The sequence below is a fragment of the Typopeltis vanoorti genome, chromosome 10, assembly GCF_054136105.1.
Source record: "Typopeltis vanoorti isolate ZY-2024b chromosome 10, IOZ_Tvanoo_1.0, whole genome shotgun sequence".
In the NCBI taxonomy this organism is placed as follows: Eukaryota; Metazoa; Arthropoda; class Arachnida; order Uropygi; family Thelyphonidae; genus Typopeltis; species Typopeltis vanoorti.
The window spans coordinates 62,369,661-62,390,190 of record NC_143558.1 but is presented as its reverse complement, the minus strand read 5'-3'; the positions used below and the strand labels follow the sequence as shown (position 1 = coordinate 62,390,190).

General features: G+C 36.3%; 1 protein-coding gene across 1 annotated transcript in view; it reads right to left on the bottom strand.

The window, feature by feature from the left end:
* Ero1L (endoplasmic reticulum oxidoreductin-1-like protein) overlaps window positions 1-20,530 on the bottom strand; it is a 252,075-nt gene that overhangs the window by 195,454 nt on the left and 36,091 nt on the right. The gene's annotated exons all lie outside the window — the stretch shown is intronic.

Sequence of the window (20,530 nt, the reverse complement as noted above, 5' to 3'; positions counted from 1 at the left end):
AGTTTGGGGAATGGTAGGAGTTCTGCCTTGGATTATCAATGCGAGAGATGGATGCCAAGAGGTCTGCCTTTTTTTGTTAGCTATTGTTATTGTAACATCAGAATATGAGCGAGAGGTGGAAGTACTGAAATTGCATACTACATCATTAGCAAGCAACCAGAAGGCATGACTACCTAATCGACAGGAGATGAGCTTGGTGCATTTGACCCATACAAAGTCTGCTTTGGATTTGATGTTTTTTGCAGTTGTTACTAGCTGTAATGTAAGCTGAGTGAGTAGCTGGAGTTTTCACTAGAGCCATTAAGAACAGTTGCTGGAGAACCAGGAGTTGGATAAAGGGAGGTCAAGGATTTTGTGTGGAATGGAGAATAAAAGTACTCATCCCAATGAGAATAATTTCTGTTATTAGGTTGCAGAGGTTGCTAGGATCAAAAACAATAATCGGACCATGGAAATGATGTGTAAAAGTCCCAAAGATCATCCCATTTGGCACTGTTCTAGTGCCTCATTGTAGTGCCACTGGATACAAGGCAAAGAGAATGAATGCAAAGGAGAAGGCTGATCTGTAACAAAGGATACAAGAATATGGTCGGACTTGCCAAGAGGAAATCTGACATTCACAGTGTATTTAGATGGAGAGCTAGTTAAAGAAAAGGTCCAAGGTGTTTGGAGAATGAAGAGTATATTCTGGAAGTCTGCAGGATTCGTGAACGATTTGTGTTAATTAATTGTTAATAGTAAACATTTTGGCTTCTTTGCTAGCTTGGTTTGTGAAGTTGGAGAAGGAAAGCCAGTCAGAATTGTGGACATCGAAAATGCGAGCTGAGTCTTGTTGATGATCCTCACAGTATATTTGGAGGGAGCTTGCTCACTTACAGAATACGGATTCTGTGGATTTACTTTGATTTGACAGATGCGAAGAAAACTTATAATTTAGATTATGATTGTATTGTAACTATTTAAGGTTGTTTGCTTGATATTTGAGATATTCTGCTGGGAAAAGTGCTTGAGCAGCATGATCAATAGACACTTGATTATTCTACATTTCTGGAATGGATGAAATGCAAAGAACTGATCTGCATTTCATCCATGTGAGAGGTGCCAATGAATGGATGTAGTGAAGTTCTCAAAGTTTCATCTTTCTATCTTTTTTGCCTGCCTGGTTGGCCGAGTGGTTAGCATATCCACTCTCCAGCCAGAAGGCTGCAGGTTTGAATCCTGCCATGGGCATGGATGTTGTGATTGTCTGAAAATACTAGTTGTGGTGGCGAGTGGTAGATGGTGTTGCAGTTCATTGTAGTTAGTGGATCGAGTGGTGGAGACAGAGCTGTAGAGTAGGTACCCTCCCTCGATGAGTCTTTGGACTCCCTGGAGGTGTCACTTAATAATAATAATTTAAATAATAATTAAGTGGAAAGGAGACAAATGCTGCTTGGAAATTGATCAAGAGATATTTAACATCAATTAGCAAATGTATTCCAAATGTCAAAAAGCTGAATAAGATAGATGCCAAAAGGATGAATTAAAGTGTTGAAAGTTTATTTTTCACTTGGTTAGACTATAATAAATTTAGTTTAATCCTTTATCCAAGACTTAGAAAACAAAATCCTATCCCAAATTATTCCAAAACCTAAAATTTGGTTCAGATATGTGGACGATATCTTCATCGTATGGAACAATAACAAAGATGACCTATATGATTATTCCAGATTACCTATATTATTATTCCAGATTACCTATATTATTCCAGAGTAAATTCACTCTGGAACTAGAAAGAAGAAAACCAATTACCATTTTTAGACATCTTAATCAAAAAACAAATTGATGGCAGTATAAATCTATCGGTGTACAGAAAAACGACCAATACAGGTTGCTATCTACATTTCAGCTCCTCTCACCACATCTCACATAAACTCAGCATTGTACACATGTTAAAGAAAACAGCGATTCGCATCACAACGGACAACAAAACCCTTCAAGATGAGTTAAAATTTATTTCCAACAATCTGTATTTGAACGGCTATCCAAGAAGACCAGTCAATAAAGTCCTTTTCTCTGAACCACCACAAAGAGAACAAGAAGATACTCAATATATAAAAACGATTGCAATTCCATTTGTAAGTAGCATCTTCAATAATCTCGCCAGCCTCCCCCAAACAACACAAAATAAGAGTAACATTTAAACCAATAGAATCTATTCGTAAACTACTAAGATCTCCAAAAGACAACCATCCTTTCTATAAATATGCTGGAGTTTATAATATTCCATGCACTTGTGGCTCTAGTTACATCGGACAGACTTCGAGAAGACTCAAAATCAGGCAAAAGGAATACATTGGCTATGTCAAAAACAACAGACAGGATATTTCTGACCTATCATCTCATTTCTCTACAACTAACCATGTCATCGAGTGGAACAAAAGCTGTTCCCCTTACATAGAGGAAAACTACCATTCAAGAATTTTCAAAGCAGGAGCCACAGTCGATCTTTCTACTGTTAACCTTAACAGAAATCAAAGTTTTATTCTCCCAGAGATATGGAAAACCCTAATTAGATCTCTAAAAATACAAGAAATGAACTTTAACACAAACTACAGGAAGTTCCTTAGCAACAGCTAGCTAACCTTGTACACGCGATACGTGTTTCACTCATGTTCGATGCTATTTTATTTGTAATTATTCTTGTCAGTTTTACAGTTACTCATAATTGTGAGATTGTTTTAAGCCTATATGTCAGTGCCCTGAAGATGCCAACAGTTAAAGTGTGGCGAAACTAGTTGGTAGAGTTAATAAATTTTATCAATACTTGATCTGTAAACCAAATATTATATTACTAATTCATATGATCAAGAAAATAAACCTTCATTATAAATAGTGTTCTAGGTTTACTCTTATTACAAGAATTGTGCAAGCAGAAACAAAAAGAACATATTTTGGCACGGGAAAACGATCTATTGTTAACCAATAAATAGATGCTGCGATAGACTAAATGAAAAGATGTAATGCGATTTATTTTGTTTTCATGAGAAGAAACTATACGTCGCGGATGACAAACTAAAAAAATAAATCACGATCTTAAATCAAGCCTGGTTTGGCCGAGTGGTTAGCTTATCCGCTCTCCAACCTCAAGTCCCGCAGTAGGTATGTATGTTTGTGATTAACTTTAGGTGGACGATGAATTTCATCGCTTTGGTGCGAGACAACCTGCCCGCTTATTGGAGGCCAGAAGTGGCTTGAAAAAGTTCCTTGTTAAATCTATAGAGCAGGGTTTCCGGAAAAGAAAAGAAAAAAAAAATATATAAAGTAATTTTTAAGACTTTTTTGTTCTCAAATGAGTAAAAGTGAAGGTCTATCTGACAAGACCTTCGCGTCTACTGAAATTATGTACGAAAAATGCATCGAAAACAATTCGCAGATAAATGAATCGTAAAGAAATTTTATAACCGACTATATCTTCAGTCTCCTCTACAGCCCCTTTCAAGAAAAGCTTTTTTTTTTATCCTCAAACTGAACGGAAATGAAGATCAATCGTCGCTAATATCAGTGGAATTCTTTGTTCAACAGAAATGAGCAAATGTGTACACTGTTTCTTTCCATCATATACGGAAATATCTAGAACAGTTTCTGCATCGCATTAATCACTGCTATTACTGATAGCTCGAGTTAAAATGTATTATACCACTTGTATCTGAGGAGTTTTTTTTAAAAAGGAATTAGAGTTGCCAATGCATGATTTCAATAATTTAGCTAGATATTTGGCTGTACAGTAAGTAGGAGAATCAATACAATCTACTATTGGACGAAGAGGATAGTCAATCTTATGTATTTTAGGAAGACCATAACACCTAGGAGGTCTTGCAAAATGAGTTTCAAGTCTTTCAATTGTGTCTTTATCTAAACTGATGACTTCATCTAAGAGAGAATTTAATTTCTTTAATTGTCTGGTGGTTGGATTATAATGAATTTCTTGATATGTGGAGCGATCTCGAAGCAAAAGAGAAAGTTTTCTTCTGTAATTTGCTGAGTCCATAACTACTGTTGCTTTTCCCTTGTCAGCTTTGGTGATAATGAGGTGATTATTATTTTTTTTTAAATTAATTTATTTTTTTTCTCAAGGAGTGTAAAGATTTCATTTCAGAAGGAGATATGTTGGAAGGATCTCTTTTGCTTCGAGATCGCTCCACATATCAAGAAATTGATATGTGGAGCGATAAATTTTACAGAAATAAATTTTACAGCCAAGTAGAAGAAACGGCCATGGGAAGTCCTCTTTCTTCTGCTTTAGCCAACTTTTATTTAGAACATTTAGAAAAATGTCTTCATCTATTTTCCCTCAACCATCCTTTTGGGTAAGATATATAGATGACATCTTTACTATTTGGCCACACAGCAAAAACTCTTTACCTTCTTTTTTACACAGTATCAAATCCTTGCATCATCATATAAAGTTTACTATGGAAATAGAAGAAAACAACCAGTTACCTTTTTTAGACGTTCTTCTCATCCAGTTACCTTCAAATACTCTTACAACTACAGTTTACAGGAAACCGAAGTTCACAGGTCGTTATATTCTTAAAGAATCAGCCCACCATCCATGTCAAAAAACAGGAATCATAAAATGTCTAATCAGAAGAGCCAGACTAATTGTTCTGCTTCTAATTTTCTACAGAAAGAACTTTCTACTATCCAACAACACATAAAACTCAATTGTTTTCCGAAAAGAGTACTCAACATCTTCTCGATTCTTATAATCCACCACAAAACAACAAAGATTCAATACATAGAATTCCAATTCCATACATCTCCTGGATTTCAGAACATTATCTCAAGAATGCTGAAGAAATATGAGTTAACAGCTACGTATTCACCTATTAAAAATTATCTTCCCATTTTCCTTCTCCTAAAAACAAACGCTGAACTATGTCTCTTCCTGGAGTTTATCAAATTCCTTGCAACTGTGATCTCTCCTATTTTGAACAGACTGGACGTTCTCTTGAAAAAGAATCCAAGAACATCAATCTTCCATTCTTCACAACAAACCTGAAAATTCTAGATTGGCTCAACATGGGATTGAAACTGACCACAGCATCTTTTGGTCCAGGACTCGCCTCTTGCATAGATCCCGTTATAGGTTTGAACGCTTATTCAAGGAAAGCGTAGAGGCCTTGCTCCATCATCTCTCAACCTGAATCGTAATGACTGTATTTCTATATCAAAAATCTGGGAAAGTCTAATCAAGATCATCAATTTTTTTTTTCCCAATCATGTCTCTACTTCATGATATTCCATTTCATACTTAAAAATAGAACACGCAGCGTGATGTTATATCACTAACGATCTATTGTTAGTATTCTAGCTTGTATTTATTTTTTAAAACTGTTCTTGTAATATCACTGAGGATGGTCTGCTAATTCCAGACCGAAATATTTGGTTAATTAAATATCTTTCTTGTGTTTACGTGCATATATCATTCAAACTTATGTCATAAGTATCCTTAAAAAAAGCAAATTGGCTAGAAATTATAAACTAATCGGTATATTTGAAGTTGTGATTAAGGTATTGGAGAGATTAGTGAGAGGTAGGATACAGAAATATGTTCATAGCAGCAGTATTCTCTGCAATTATCAGCATGGATTTGTAAAAGGGAAGTCATGCTTTCCAAACGTGCTTATATACTAAAACAAGGTGATGAATGCACTGGACAGGGGAAATGCATATACAGTGGTACTTTAATTTTACAAATTATTAAATCGCTTAAGGAATTGAACAACACAGATAAGAATATAAATTAAATTACATTTTAATAAATATTTCCGATATTTCGGCAACGTCACGTTGCCATTTTCAAAAGGAACTTACAAAAAATGGCACGTGCACGTAGGCACTACAACCCAGTAACTGAGAATGAAGAGATGAAGCTATTATTCTCCTAAAAGTCCTGATGGTGCCCTCTAGCAGGCTAAGTAGGTGTTCTTGGCCATTGGGCTGAAGGTCAGCTGATGTAAGCTTCCCAAATTTGGGGCATTCACATACAACCAAATTTGTTGATGTTTGGAGAGTTTCTTAGGGCTGAGGCTGATTCCATAAATAGTCTTTTGAATTTGTATTTGCTACAGTGTATTAACTGTAGCTTTCTTCCACCGTATTCTGTGGCATGTATCCAGAGCATGGTCTGCAAGACCAGAATGGCTGTACTCGTGAAAATGGATGTAGTCCTTGTGTTCAGAAATTCTGATATTCGCTATCCTGCTTGTTTGGCCAAAGTAAGAGACTTTACAACTGCAAGGGACCTGGTATACACCAGGTAGATCTAGGGGAAGTGGTTGGTCTTTGGTGGAGCAGATAAGGGATGCCAATTTTCTGTAAGGCATGTAACAGGAGGTCAGGTCATGTTTTTTTAAAATTTTGGTGATTTTTTCCGTGGTGCTTCGGATGTAGACAATGGTAATGGATTTAGAGTAATCCTTGTTGTGGAGGAGGGGGGGAGAGCTGTGGTTTGTGATTTACTTCAGTGTTTAGGGCCATGTCATTAGAACAGATTAGTTTAGCCCTGTTGTATAGTGTTTTCACTACTCCATATTGTTGTAAGGGGGGGGGGGGAATTGTTGGTGAATGTATCTGCCTGTATGGGTGGGTTTTCTATAAACTGAGAAAACCAAGGTTCCATCAGGCTGGCGGGTGACTAGTGTGTCCAGGAAAGGGAGCTGTTGTTTTTCTCTTTTTCCAGGGTGAACTTGATTCTGGGGTGTTGGTTGTTTAAGTGTGTTAAGGAGAGGAGTGTTTCAGAGCCATGTGGCCAAATAGCAAACACATCATCAACGTAGCGAAGCCATATGGTTGGTTTTTGTGGGGCAGAGGCTAAAGCTTTTTCTTCAAAGGTCTCCATAAAGAAATTGGCCAAGGGTGGAGAGAGTGGTGAACCCATGGCTGTCCCCTCTATTTGTTTGTAGAATTTTCCCTGCCAAACGAAATAGCCTGAGTTAATAGTGAACTGAAATAGGACTGAGATATCAGGAGAAAATTTAGCTTGGATTAGCTCTAAAGTTTCCTTGAGCAAGACATTTGTGAATAAGGAGGAGACGTCAAAGCTGACCATTATGTCAGTATGTTGGAGTGTAAGGTTTTCTATGCTGGCTTTGAAGTGGGCTGAGTTTTTTTTTTTTTTTTTTTTTTTTTTTTTTTTATGTGTGATGGTGTGTTGCCAGTATGGTGTGTGAGCTCATTGGCCAAATGTTTAGCTAATTTGTATGTGGGGGAATCAATGCCATCCACTATGGGACGTAATGGCACATTCTCTTTATGTATTTTTGGGAGTCCGTAAATACGGGAAGATATAGGGTTAAATGGCTTTAATCTGTTGGTAACTTCTACAGGCCAAGAAGTGACTTTCTTAAGGAGCCTGTGAAGTTTTCTAATTTGTGAGTTGGGTGGGATTGTATTCGATAGGGAGGTAAGTAGCCCAATCTAATAGAAGAACATTAAGCTTACCTGTGTAGTCCTTTTGGTTAAGTACTACAGATGCATTTCCCTTATCCGCTTTGGTGATAACTAATTCTTTATTATTCCTCATTTCCTGTAGAGGAAATGAGGAATAATATATTCCTTGTTGGATATGTTGGTTTTTGGTGGTCTTGCTTTGGAGAGGACACAAGCTACATCCAGTCTTACACTGCTGGCAATTTGATGTGGAAGGTGGCGGATTCCCCATTCGATCTGGATCATAATATCCTCACTAGGTATTTTTCTGGGAGCAATGGCGAAGATGAGGCCACCTGAAAGCGCGTTGAGTGCTTCAGGGTGACTGAAGAAAGGTTAATTACGGTGTTGGTAGCAAGTTTTGGATTGATGGTAGAGTTCTTTTTTAATTTTTCGAATTTTTTCATCTGTCAGCCTCGTATTATTTCAAATTCTTTGTCTGCAGCAGTACACGAGACGTCATGTAAAACAGACCAAAGTTCGTGATTTAAAGTGCACGAAAGCTCATCTTTTGAAGGCACGAATAGCTTCATTAATGTCCGCTAAGAGAAACCATGTGGCGTAGCTAGCGCTGTTATATATACGGAGAGCTTTTTGTGGAACAAACCGGCGCTTGAATTTTTACACAGTTCAGGATTACCTTATTATCCCGGCAGTGTTTCAGGAAAGTTAGACGATTTAATTGTCTAGACAGCTTCAACTTCATTTTACCGTATTGACGGGCCTTCCGTGCGATCGTATCTCCGTGGATGATGTTGATTCTCGAAGACAGGCTTATACGTTGGTTATGCATTATTAAATCAATTAATTTTACAAATTAACAAAAAAACTTAATTTCACAAAGATTTTCGATAGACTGCCACACAACAAGCTGGTAACTAAATTGAAACAGATGGAAATGGATAACAGACTAGTGAGCCGGATAGGTGATGGACTGTTGGAAGGTATCAGTAAGTTGTAGATGGGGGTGCAATGTCCTGAAAAAGAAAGTCACTATGTACCGCAGGGATCTGTTTTGGGACCAGTGTTGTTCCACTTGTATATTAATGATATTTGGATGGATTTAACTGGAGATATGCAACTGCTTGCAGATGATGCAAAATTGGGGAGAACAATGAAGAGTCAAGCAGTTATGGCACTATAGGATGACTTGAAAATAATGTATGAGTGAGCAGATAAGTGGAACTCTCAGTTCAATGTTGCAAAGTATAGGTTCAGAAATTTGGTAAACAATGAAATGCAAAGTATATACTTGATGGGGAAATCTTTGAAGGAGGTAGAAAAGATGAGATTTGTAATGATGGTGAACAAAGACTAAGTTAATTTGCAGTGGGGGGGGTTCACTGCAGTTGTAGTTGTGAAGTCATCACATCAGATTATGGCAGTGATGCAGAGGACAGATATGCAAAAATAAAGAGATAATGGTTCCACTGTATAAGGCCTTGATCGGGCCTCATATGGATTACTGTGAACAGATCTGGTTACCTGTTTTCATGGTAATGAGGATATGTTAGAAAGGGGCCAGAGCAGACTGACTAAAATGGACTTTGGAATGTGAAATATAAAGACAGATTGAGAAATTTTGCAAAGCCTTGTGAATAGGAGGAGAAGGAAGGGTGGGGAGATATGATTGATATATGTAAGTTGGTCAGTGGTTGTTACCAGGTTAACATGGAAGAAATTTTTCATGGAATGAGAGAGAGAGAGAAGAGATGGAACAAGAGGCCATTCCTGGAAACCATATAAAGATGCGAACAAAGTTTGCACTTACACTTGGATAAAGGATTAAATTAAATTTATTACAGTCTAAGCAAGTGGGGAAAAACTTCCAACATCTTTCTCTAAATACAGAGAAATTTAATAATAAGGTGAGCCACCTTTTGGCAACTTGTATAGGTAAAGATGACTTCTCCATTGCTTCCACCTTGGTATTACCACCTCTGGGTCTGGCTCCCACTGACAAGATCTCGATAAAGGTTAAAACTGGTCTGGGTAGTGGCCCTTCCCAGAATGCATAGCATTATATATGTCCACAAGGAGATGTGCATTACATTATGGGAGATACTAAGACAAGGAGTGGTGAGAGCTTTACCATGAGTTGCCTCAATCCTGAAGATACTTCAGGTGCAAAGTTGCTTACACTTTATCCAAGTGTAAGCAACTTTGTTTACTTACACTTGGATAAAGGATTAAACTAAATTTATTATAAAATTCCAAATTGGGAATTTTGAACTGACTTCAATAATTACTGCATTATGTGTCATTCACATATATGTCTAGTTATTTGATACCTATTCTTCATATTCCATGAAGGTGAAATCAGTTTGGATAATCAGATGCTAAGATGGAAGGAAGAGGATGGGTGATGTTCAGATAATATGAAAAAAATTAACAGGCATTAGAACGACCAATTTTCAGATTTTTCACAATGTTAGATAAGGGCTCAATGTTCAAATAAGAGATAAAACTGCAAAGACATCAAAATGATTGATTTTTGGGTATTAAGTTGAAGTCTAGAAAGGCTGGATTTTATATGATTCACTGTTTCATGTTTTGGCTAGCAGTGTTAAGGAAAGAAAAAAGTGATGTGTTTTCATGCTTAACAGGGGGAAAAAAAGTGAAAATAACAAGTCCTTTAGAAACAGTGTAAGGAATATTAATATCACTCCACAGATAATAGCTAATGAATTAAGTCATCTTAAAATAAAACAATCCTGCTTCATCTACATTCAATGCATGAACAGCAGCTAGCTGTTAATGAAGTAACAATCTACATTACATAGTAGTTAACTTCAATAGCTTAACTAAGAATGAAAGCAGAAAAAAATAAAAAATAAAAAAATCTATATAGACTTAATGCATCAGGGGTAATCAGGATATCCTATCACACTATTATTATTATTTATATGAGCAATCCATGGACTCAAAAAAACTTATTACAGGAGACCCACTATCCATTTATACTATACCTATCACAGGTATTCTATTCACGGTTGAGGCACTCACTACCACCTCTGGCGATCCATTCCATTTATTCACCACTTTTTGAGTAAAGAATGAAGTCCACACACCCTTACTAACCACACTCTTAGACAATATCCAATATCTTGTCTAAGAGTGTAGGCAATGTTATTTATTAGTGGTTAGTAAGAATTTCTTACTAAATTCATTGAAAACTTTTTTCTGTGTTTATCTTATGGAATCCTTTTAGTAACTTAAGTTTCTATCATATCCCCTCTCTTCTGCCTCTCAGCTAAACTCTGTAATCTACACACCTTCAATCTATCCTCATAGGGAACATTCCACTAGCTTGGTAACTCGTCTCCGAATCCTCTTCATCCACCTCCTGATCCTCAAGAAATGCAGGTGACCAAATTTGTGCACAGTAGCCAAATCATAACAACCTCCCTATCTTTACTTGTCAATGTGATCTTCAGCATCACAAGTAATCCTCTGAGCTATTCTGCCAACTCATGCAATATGTTCTCTATTTCAATTCTCTATCCAGCATCACCCCATAAATTAGTACCATCAACATGATACAAAGTATGTAATCTTTTCATCCAAAGTGCATTTTCATTTTAAAACATTAAATTGATAACTATTGTTCTTTAACCCCACTGCCAATTTATTTAAATCCTGTAAGATATTGACATTATCTTTATCAACTATTGCCCTCCCTAGTTTTGCATCATCACTGGCAAAAAACTGAATATTCCCCCTTCAAATCTTCTGTCAAATCATTAATGTACAAATTAAAGAGTAGCGGTGCTAGTACAGAAGCCTGAGGCACTCCACTAGTCACCCTCATTCACCTTGAATTCACTCTGCCATACACCACCCACTGATGCCTATCAGCCACTCTCACCATTTAGGCAAACTAGGGTGCAAGCCATGAAGGAATGCAAAACTTTCAAAATTTTGCAAAATTGAAGGCAAGAAAAATTAAAATTTGATTTTCATATATTATATTGTATATTATTAATAAAGCATGCCAAAATAATTTTTATTTTTTATATTTAAAATTTCATTTTAAAAAATATCCAACTTGTGAAATAAGGGGCACACTTGTAAACTTTGCCTAGGGTGCAAAATAACCTGGCACCGACAGTGCTCATATCCATTCTCATTTGCTCCAACTTATGTAATAGTTTTCCATGTAGTATTCTGTCTAATGCCTTTGCAAAGTTCAGTAATATCATGGTGTAGCCATTTCGTTTATCCAATTCTGCTGTCACCTTATTATAAAATGTGAACAAATTACTGAGGCAGGACCTACCATTTACAAAGCAATGCTACCTTCTATAAAGTATCATATTCCTATCCCACCATTCCTGAATTTTAGTACTTTTAACCAACTTTTCCAATACTTTAACCACTCCAAAGATACTAATTGTTGTGTAATTTGCAGCTTCTGTCTTGGAGGCCTTATGTGATGGAGCTATCTTGCTATAAAAATAATTATAATTTATAATCTTTATAATTGTTTATGTTAGTATATTATTAGTTTTGCTTTCATAATATGTATGATTGGCACTTGCGATGTGCCCAATACTGATATATTAAAATGAAATGGAAAGTATTTGAAATTGATGTACTTACTAGATTCTGATAGTTACAATACAGAAGATTGAAATCATTATAATTTAAAAGTGTTGTGTTTTGTAAAGACATTCTCTTTCTTGCTAACGAAGGCAATACGTTAGCCATTACTACGTAATTTCTCACTTGCCATTTACAAAGTGTGCATGCTCACCAAGGAGACTGGTGGGCGAATGACAGCTGAGAGAGAGAGAGAGAATGTTTGGGACTGTGGTAATGAGAAAAACAAAGAGAGAGAGAGAGAAGTGAAATTTGAAAACAGCAAAAGAAAATTTTGTTTTTAGGAATTTATAAGAAAACTTAACAGTCAGGAGAATATTGACAGAAGATTCTGAAAAGGAATCTTAGCACTGTGAATCTTTAAACTGGAAGAGTTGAGCCTGTCAACAAGTGTTTAGTAAATAAAAGATATTGGAGTCAATGTTGTAATTCAATGTTCGAGGAAACACTGAATGTTAAATTCAAAGTTTCATCTTCTATCTTAAGGATACCAGATTTATTTATTATTCTATGGGAAAAAACAAAGGAATTGCTGAAATCTGTAACTGTAAAGTGGCTTAACATGAAGAACTCTACTTGAGATAGTTATTTATGAAATAGTAGAAGAAATTGTTTTTTTCTGGTAAAGAATTCGTAATTTTGTGTCATGTTGAATTGCGAGAGGTAAAAATATTTGTACTCCAGTGAGGCAGAGGGGATGATTGGAGCAGGTGTTTGCTAAATGGGAAGATAAAAAAAAAAGGATGCCATGGAAAAGTAGTAGTCAATTTTATATTTTTGGAAAAGGCCTAACAAAGAAACTGACTCCGATGAACATTTTGTTGTGAAAACAAGGTGTTTAGCTTGGTAGACATTAAGTATATGTTAAACAACTCAGTAACAGAATGAATGATTTTATTTTTTAGGATAAGAAAATCTCTCAAGTGTAGACTTATTTTGAAAGCCTTGGATCCAATTAATTTTATTATAGTAATTTATGTAATTTTATTTCAAATGTATATAATATAGAGTTTTAGTTTCATTAAAATGTATCTATTTTTTATAATTTTCTGGATTCTAAAAGATATAGAATTAAAAGCCATTGCACCAACTGGATTGAACTCTTGGATAATTACTTAATGCTGAATAATAAAACAATCTCTTTACAGAGATTATTTTATTACTAAGGACAACATATAGTATAGCTGAGCAGATGATGATGATAAATAACATTGCCCTCTTTCCACTCCCTTGGAACCTTGCCAGAGCTGAGACTTAGATTAAACAACTTCAGAGGTATTAGCAGTTCACTTGAATATTCTCATAGCACTCAAGCAGACTGCTGTATTCACATTGATATATTTCAATATACTGAGTACCTCCAGTTCATCTATCTCAATGCTCACACCAGTCTGTCACCACCTAGATACTATATCAAGCAAGAACAGAAATAAATGAATCTTAACTTTTAACACTGAAGAGTTCATTAGATTTAGGGAAAGTTTCAGCTGACTGGAGTAGAAAATATTACCAGAATCTCTAAAAAGGAGGTCAAAAAGAGAAATAGGAAACCATGCTCTGAAGTGTAACATTTGCCAAAGATAACTTGATGGAGTTTGTTGTTAAAGACAGATTACAGGGATATTATTATTATTTGATACCTCCAGGTAGTCCAAGGACTCATCGAGGGAGGCCACCTGTTCTACAACTGTCTCCACCATTCAATCACCAACTGACTACAACTACACCAACACCATCTACTGGTATTATATACCACCACTGGCATTTCTACAGACAATCACAAACATCCGTGCCCACAGAGGGATTCGAACCCCAGCCTTTTGGCTGGAGAGCAGATATGCTATCCACTCGGCCAACCAGGCTGGCTATTTAAATCAAAATGAATTAAGTGAATTGTAACCTGGTTTTGTTAAGGATGTTTTCTAAGTTGCACTCCTTGGCATTACAATCCATGTGGAATCATGACTTCCTCAACAATGGTTTTCTGCTCCTATTCATCTTCTAACTTTTATATATTCTCCTCCATATTTTCTAGACACCTTTTATTTTGTCTCTCCAACTCATTTTCATGAAATATTTTTTTTTTATTATCCTTGCATCTAAGATGCCTCTGTAAATGTCCACTCTGGCAACACATAAAATGCAACTTAACATTACATGACTGGTGGATATAAAAAGGAAGAATGCACAAAAGAATGAAGTGAAAGAAATAGAATAATGAATGATTCAAAAATGGCATTATATGAATATGCCATAATCAATCATGGTGAATGAGTTTTCACAAGATTTGTTTTAAAAGAGGGGAAAATGATCAGTACAATTGAAGACCTGATTATGAAGTGTAGAAATGAATGATTTGGTTAAAAAGAAGGAGGATGAGCATTAGAAGGAAAAACAGTATCAGGGAGAACACTAAAGAAGTAGAGGAATTCTTTGAAAGGGCAACTGTATAAAGCAACTGTATAAGGCAACTTGATGGCCAGCAAAAAAGCTTCGGTGACAATTGACATTTTCACTAAGTGGTTTCACAAACATTTTGTGCCAGAAGTTAGATGCTATTTGAATGACAAGGGTCTCGAATTTAAAGTGCATTTGATTCTTGATAATGCACCCGGTCATCCTGCCATAGAACACCCAAATGTGCAATTTTTTTTTTCTGACGTCCAATACCACATCATTGCTACAACCTCTAGATCAGGTAATAATTGTGACTTTTAAAACATATGTCAGACAAGCATTTCAGTACATTTTGAACAAGCTAAATGATGATGAAACACTGTCAGTTATAGATGCGTGGAAAAAATTTTCAATTACGGATTGTATTGATCAGGTTTGATTATCGTTATCTGAATTGAGACCAGAAACCATGAATGCATGCTGGAAAGCTATTTGGCCCACATGTGTTAAAGAGAATGCTCCTGTTCCCTTCAATCATATTGCAGAATTCCTCAATATAATAAGTTTGGCATGTGAAATTGGCGGAGAAGGATTCGGTGATCTTACGTCGGCAGATATCGAAGAATTGTTAATTGATAAACCTCTTAGCAAAGACGAAATGGTGGAGATTGTTTCTGAGACTCCTTAAAGCGAAGAAGTTAATGATAATGATCAAGATAATCCTACTTTTACTGCTGATATTATCAAAGAAGGTCTTAAACTGGCCAGTAACTTAGGCAATTATTTTGCCCGACATGATCCAAATGAAGAACGTGCTGGGAAGTTTTCACGTGAGCTTAAGTTGTTAATGTCTTCATACAGAGAATTATATCGTGACTTATCTAAAGCATCAACACAGCGATTACTAACTGAGTTCATGCCTAAAACTACTAAAACAACCAGTGGTACTTTTGTTCAAGACATGACAAGAAGAATTCCACAAGTTGAGGCGGAAGTCGATGACGATAATACCATATCTAGTAGTTCTAGTGATATTAGTCTCACGAAAATGAAAGCTCTCGCATTTATTGTCAGAAACTGATTGCGAATAACAATTTTTTTATAGAATCCTTAGCAAACAACTGAAATGAATACATTTTTTTTAAAGTTATTAAAATTCATTTATACGTATGCGTGTTCTCCATGAAATTTAAATAAAAATCTTATGATCCTAACAAATTTAATGTTTTTTCATTATTTTGCTTATATTTCAGGTTTGGAACCAATCTTCACTTTTTCTATGGAGTCAGTAGTTCATTTTACGCGAATTCTATTTACGCGTCGTTTTTAGGAACTATCTATCGCATAAAAAGAGGTTTGTGTGTGTGTGTATATATATATACACACACATATATATGTATGTATGTATGTATCAATAAAATCACATAAAAATATCTGAACATAGATAAAATATAAACAAAATGTTCTCAAAATTTAAAAACACCATACATATTTGAACTGAATTTAAATAATCTAAGTGACCATATAAGGTTCACTGATATTATCTGAAGCAGTAAGAGAATAACTGCACTCATTAAAGAAATGAGGATAGTCTACTAACACATGAACTCATAACTGATGAACAATACTCGCATACAAGCACATCACTACCCCTTAACAGGAAAGTATATATGACTAGTGGCAACATGCAACAACTTCCTCTCTGCAGACCCTACACAGACTAGATTGCCACAGTTTGATTACAAGCTGTATACAAGTCTGTTTCTCTCTCTTTATCACGAGGTTTTCCACCAAGAGAATAGTTTTTCTTGTGATCTACTTATAAATGATCTGAGGAACAAGCAGATGATGGATCTTAAGGGGAAATAATACACTTGTTGTGTTGAGAAAATGTGATGAGTCATCCCCTTTTTTCCGACCCAACATAAGGTTACATCAGAAGGAGTGGATAAGGACATACTTATGCCTCCAAATAGAAAATGTGCTCATTGATAACCCAAGAACATGTATGTATTCAGATTTGTAAATTCCAATCAATGTTAAAGTATCCCATAAACTAAATACAGAAGGTTTGTTAAATTAATTAAGGTAGATAGTCATGTATAAATTCTGAAAAAGATGTGTACAAGCTAATAATAGTTTTAGGCCATGTCAAAGGCAGTTCGTGGCTACGGTATCCAATCGGCAGCCGTCGTACGTATGATGACACCACCGAGTGAGGGCGCCGTTTTGTAGTATATAGGTTTCAGTGGGGATTTGAATCGCTCTCTTTTCTTCTCATTTCGTCGGTACCTGGTTTTCCTGTGCGGAAGGCTGCATAGTTGTGAATATGCTTGCCGCCATGCGTAGCGAGAGTCTTCCCTTGCTATGCGTGCCACGTGGATCAAAGCTGCAGCTATAATGCGTCCAGATTCCTAAGAAGAAAGGGCCACTGATGAGTTAACGTCAGTGTATAAATCAGTGTAAGTGTGTTTCGTTTCGTGTGGAACAAAGGAATAGTGAAGCCGCCATTAAAGAAAGTACAGTAAAGAGATTAGAGTATCCAGATAAAGCAAGAACGGTAAGCAGAAATCTTTTCATATTAATATCAGAGTAACCGTGGAGTAAGGAGAACTGATCTTTAAGAACACAGCCCATTTTCATGAAGTGTTAGAAGAACTGTCTGCATTTTGGACGTTTTGTCTATATCTAAGAAAAAGGCATCTTAGACTTGAGCCGAGTAGGAGACCGAGGCTACGAACTGTTTGTGTCTAAAGGACAATAATGTTATACTGTTAAAACCTAATTGAATGCTAACTAAAATTCTGGGGGAGGATTAAGTCTAAAATATAAGGAGCATTGCCTCAAGAAATCTATGTCAGAGTTACTGAATTGTCTTGTATGTATATGAAATTTGCATGTGTAATAGTAAATAGGTAATTTAGTACATGTTGTCAGAGTCTGAGGATATTTATATATATATAGAAGTGAAGGATTTTGTGTCAATATAAGGGATTACAGTGTAGAAATTTTGGAATGTGTTAAAATTAAAAAAAAGGAGGGAACCCAGACTCTATTTTAACTAAAGGTTTAACTAACATGTATCTTTATGTTTTGTGCTAAAATAAATGTATTTCTTTATGTGTAATCAAATGAGTTTGTCATGTTTTCTGTGGATTGAATTACCGCTTGGAAAATTACGAACCGTGCATAAAGGGGGAATCCATTAGTAACATTAGAAACGGGACCACGACTGCATACTTCATGATCCTTGTATTTTCTTTCAAAGTAATCTTGGATAGTGTATCAGAATTAGTTGCCGGCTGGCGCAGTCATTAAATAACACAAATTTGTCGGCAAACGGATTAACTGATAAATAAGATAATAACTAATAATAACTAAATTAAGAATAAGAGATAAGACATATAAATACGAAGATATAACAATGGCGCATGGCCAACAGATATAACACACTACTAGCCAGAGCTAACAATAATAGTAAGTACCTGCTTGATTTCAATTCAGAATCTGGATTATTCATTATAGACACAATTTACAACACAGATATAAATTCACATGGAGAGAATACACACAATATAAAAAAATCTCATTATTGTTAGTGTTGATGCTGGCCTCAGTGCAGTGTCTGCAGCCTCATTTCCCTTAATTCCAATATGGCTTAGGATTCAACATATGAATCCCCTTTCTTGACAGAATAAATGACTGATCTGAGAAATAAATCACTGGATGTTGTTGTTGGTATGTCAGATTATTAGTACTACATTCTAGTGGGATTTAATTAGATATTATGTTGCAGACTCCACTAGAGACTAATTTTGAAATAGACAGGTATAAAATTAGAGTATTCTGCTGTGTGTATGTGTGTGAAAAGTTACTGGTAGACAGAGGGAGAGGAAGGTGGAACATTTAATCAACCTACAAAATGAAATGCACAGCCTCAGGGGCTCACTTTAGTGAGTACGAGCATGCAAACCCAAGGAACATGATGCTGGACCATGCCTTACTTCATGTAATATACATCTGTTATATTATCTGTAGACTGGTCCCTCCTCTTCCTCCCTTGCTTCTTTCTTTCTTCTCTTCTTGCTCCTTCTCCCCAATGCTATTAGAGTATTCGAGGGGAATCTTTCCTATTTTGCTGTGTCATTTCATCTTGTGCTAACAGGACATTATCAAACACTGTAACATGATCAGGCCATCAAAAAATGTTCATCCCGCATCGTCCGTCGCATGGGTTATTGGACGTCTGCTTTTTTGCAGATGACCTAGTTCTGCTTAGCTCTTCCACAGATGACCTCCAGTGGACCCTGGATAGGTTTGTAGCTGTTTGTGGAGACGCCGGAATGAAGATCAGTGTGGCCAAAACAAACATTTGTGGTCTCAAGACAACCATCCCAGTGCACTCTACATAAGTGAAATCCCAATGAGGCAGGTGGAGAAGTTAAATACCTTGGGTACATATTCATGAATGATGGAAAATGGGACGTAGAGCTAGATACTCGAATTGGCTTAGCAAGCTCAATATTGCGGGAGCTTGGCCATTCGGTAGTATTGAAGTGAGTGTTAAGTCAGAACGCAAAGCTGGCTTCTTCAATACAGTCTATGCCCCCATCCTCACCTATGGTCATGAGAGTTGGGTAATGACCAAAAGAATGCGGACACGAATCCAAGCAGCTGAAATGAGGTTCCTTCGAGGGGTTGCAGGGCTGACAAGACTCGACAGAGTCAGAAGCTCTGCAATTCGGGAAACCCTCAATACTCAACCGCTGCTTCTCCGTGTTGAGAGATCACAGTTACGTTGGTACGGACACCTGGTCAGAATGCCACAAGAGAGTCTCCCTCAGCAGGCCCTCTTTGCCAAGCTAGAGGGTGGGAAGCTAAGGACTCGCTGGATAGATTATATCCAAAACCTTGGGTGGACATGTTTGGGAATCCCACCAGAACACCTGAGCTTGGTGGCAGAGGATCGTGACCATTGGAAGTTCCTCTTGCAGCTGTTGCCCCCACAACCCAATTAGGAAAGGTGGGCCTTGAAGATGTATGTATAAAATGCACAATGGAATATTGCTATGCCAGTTTTAGCAACTTCCTTGCATATTTAATGGATTTCCTGTGGTACTGTCCATCCTGATATCTGGAGCTTGCAATAATGCTTCCAATTCAAACCAAAATGGACTTATAGTATTCTACAAATTTTTGCACTGCATGCAAAAACATTGACCATGTGAGATGGTCCAGTGAGAATTTTATTTTGGTGGCATATAAAGTAAAGATACCTGTTGGCATCAAAATGACAAACATGGTTTACTTGCTTTGACAAAAAACTAATGATGTTCAAAATGCTTCAGTTGAAGCTCAAATTGCCTGATGACAGAGGATCTAACAATGTCGTAACACCATCTCTGACAAAAGTGTAGACTAAAATCCATAATCAAATCAATATATTAAGTGTTCACTGTCTACATCCTATTTGAAAAGACATGGTATAAAAAATGTTCACCACACTTTGAAATTTGCAATCACATTGCAGCTAGAGGCAGAAATGGTGGTTTTTTGTTGTTGTTGAATGAGTTCTAAGAGCTTTGCCTCTGTTACAACTTGGATTATTATTGTCCTAGTCTATTCATTCTGATCAGGATCAAGACTACATATGAAAAATTTCTAAGAAAATAAAATCAGTTTCTGTGGTGAAAATCTGAACCCATTTGGAAGCATCCTGTTTGAAAGATGGTCAGCCATTTCCTGTAACTGCTTTCTCTAATCCTTATGTTGCAAGAATTATAAAAGATGATAAAGACATCCACATAGATCTTTCCCCTTATGTGTTTCCCAAGGAATACAATATATAGGCTTTTAACTCAAATGTAAACAAGTTTCTCCTGTCCCAACTCACTATCATACTATAGGTTAATTAACCAATCTTTTGTGTATGGGCTCAACATTAAAAAAATAAAGAACTGCACTTAAAACAGAATATGTGGAACTTCCTCCTTTTTGTTGGAAGTAAATAATCAAGTGGAAAAACTTCAACAACTATCTCTAATCCAGAGTAATT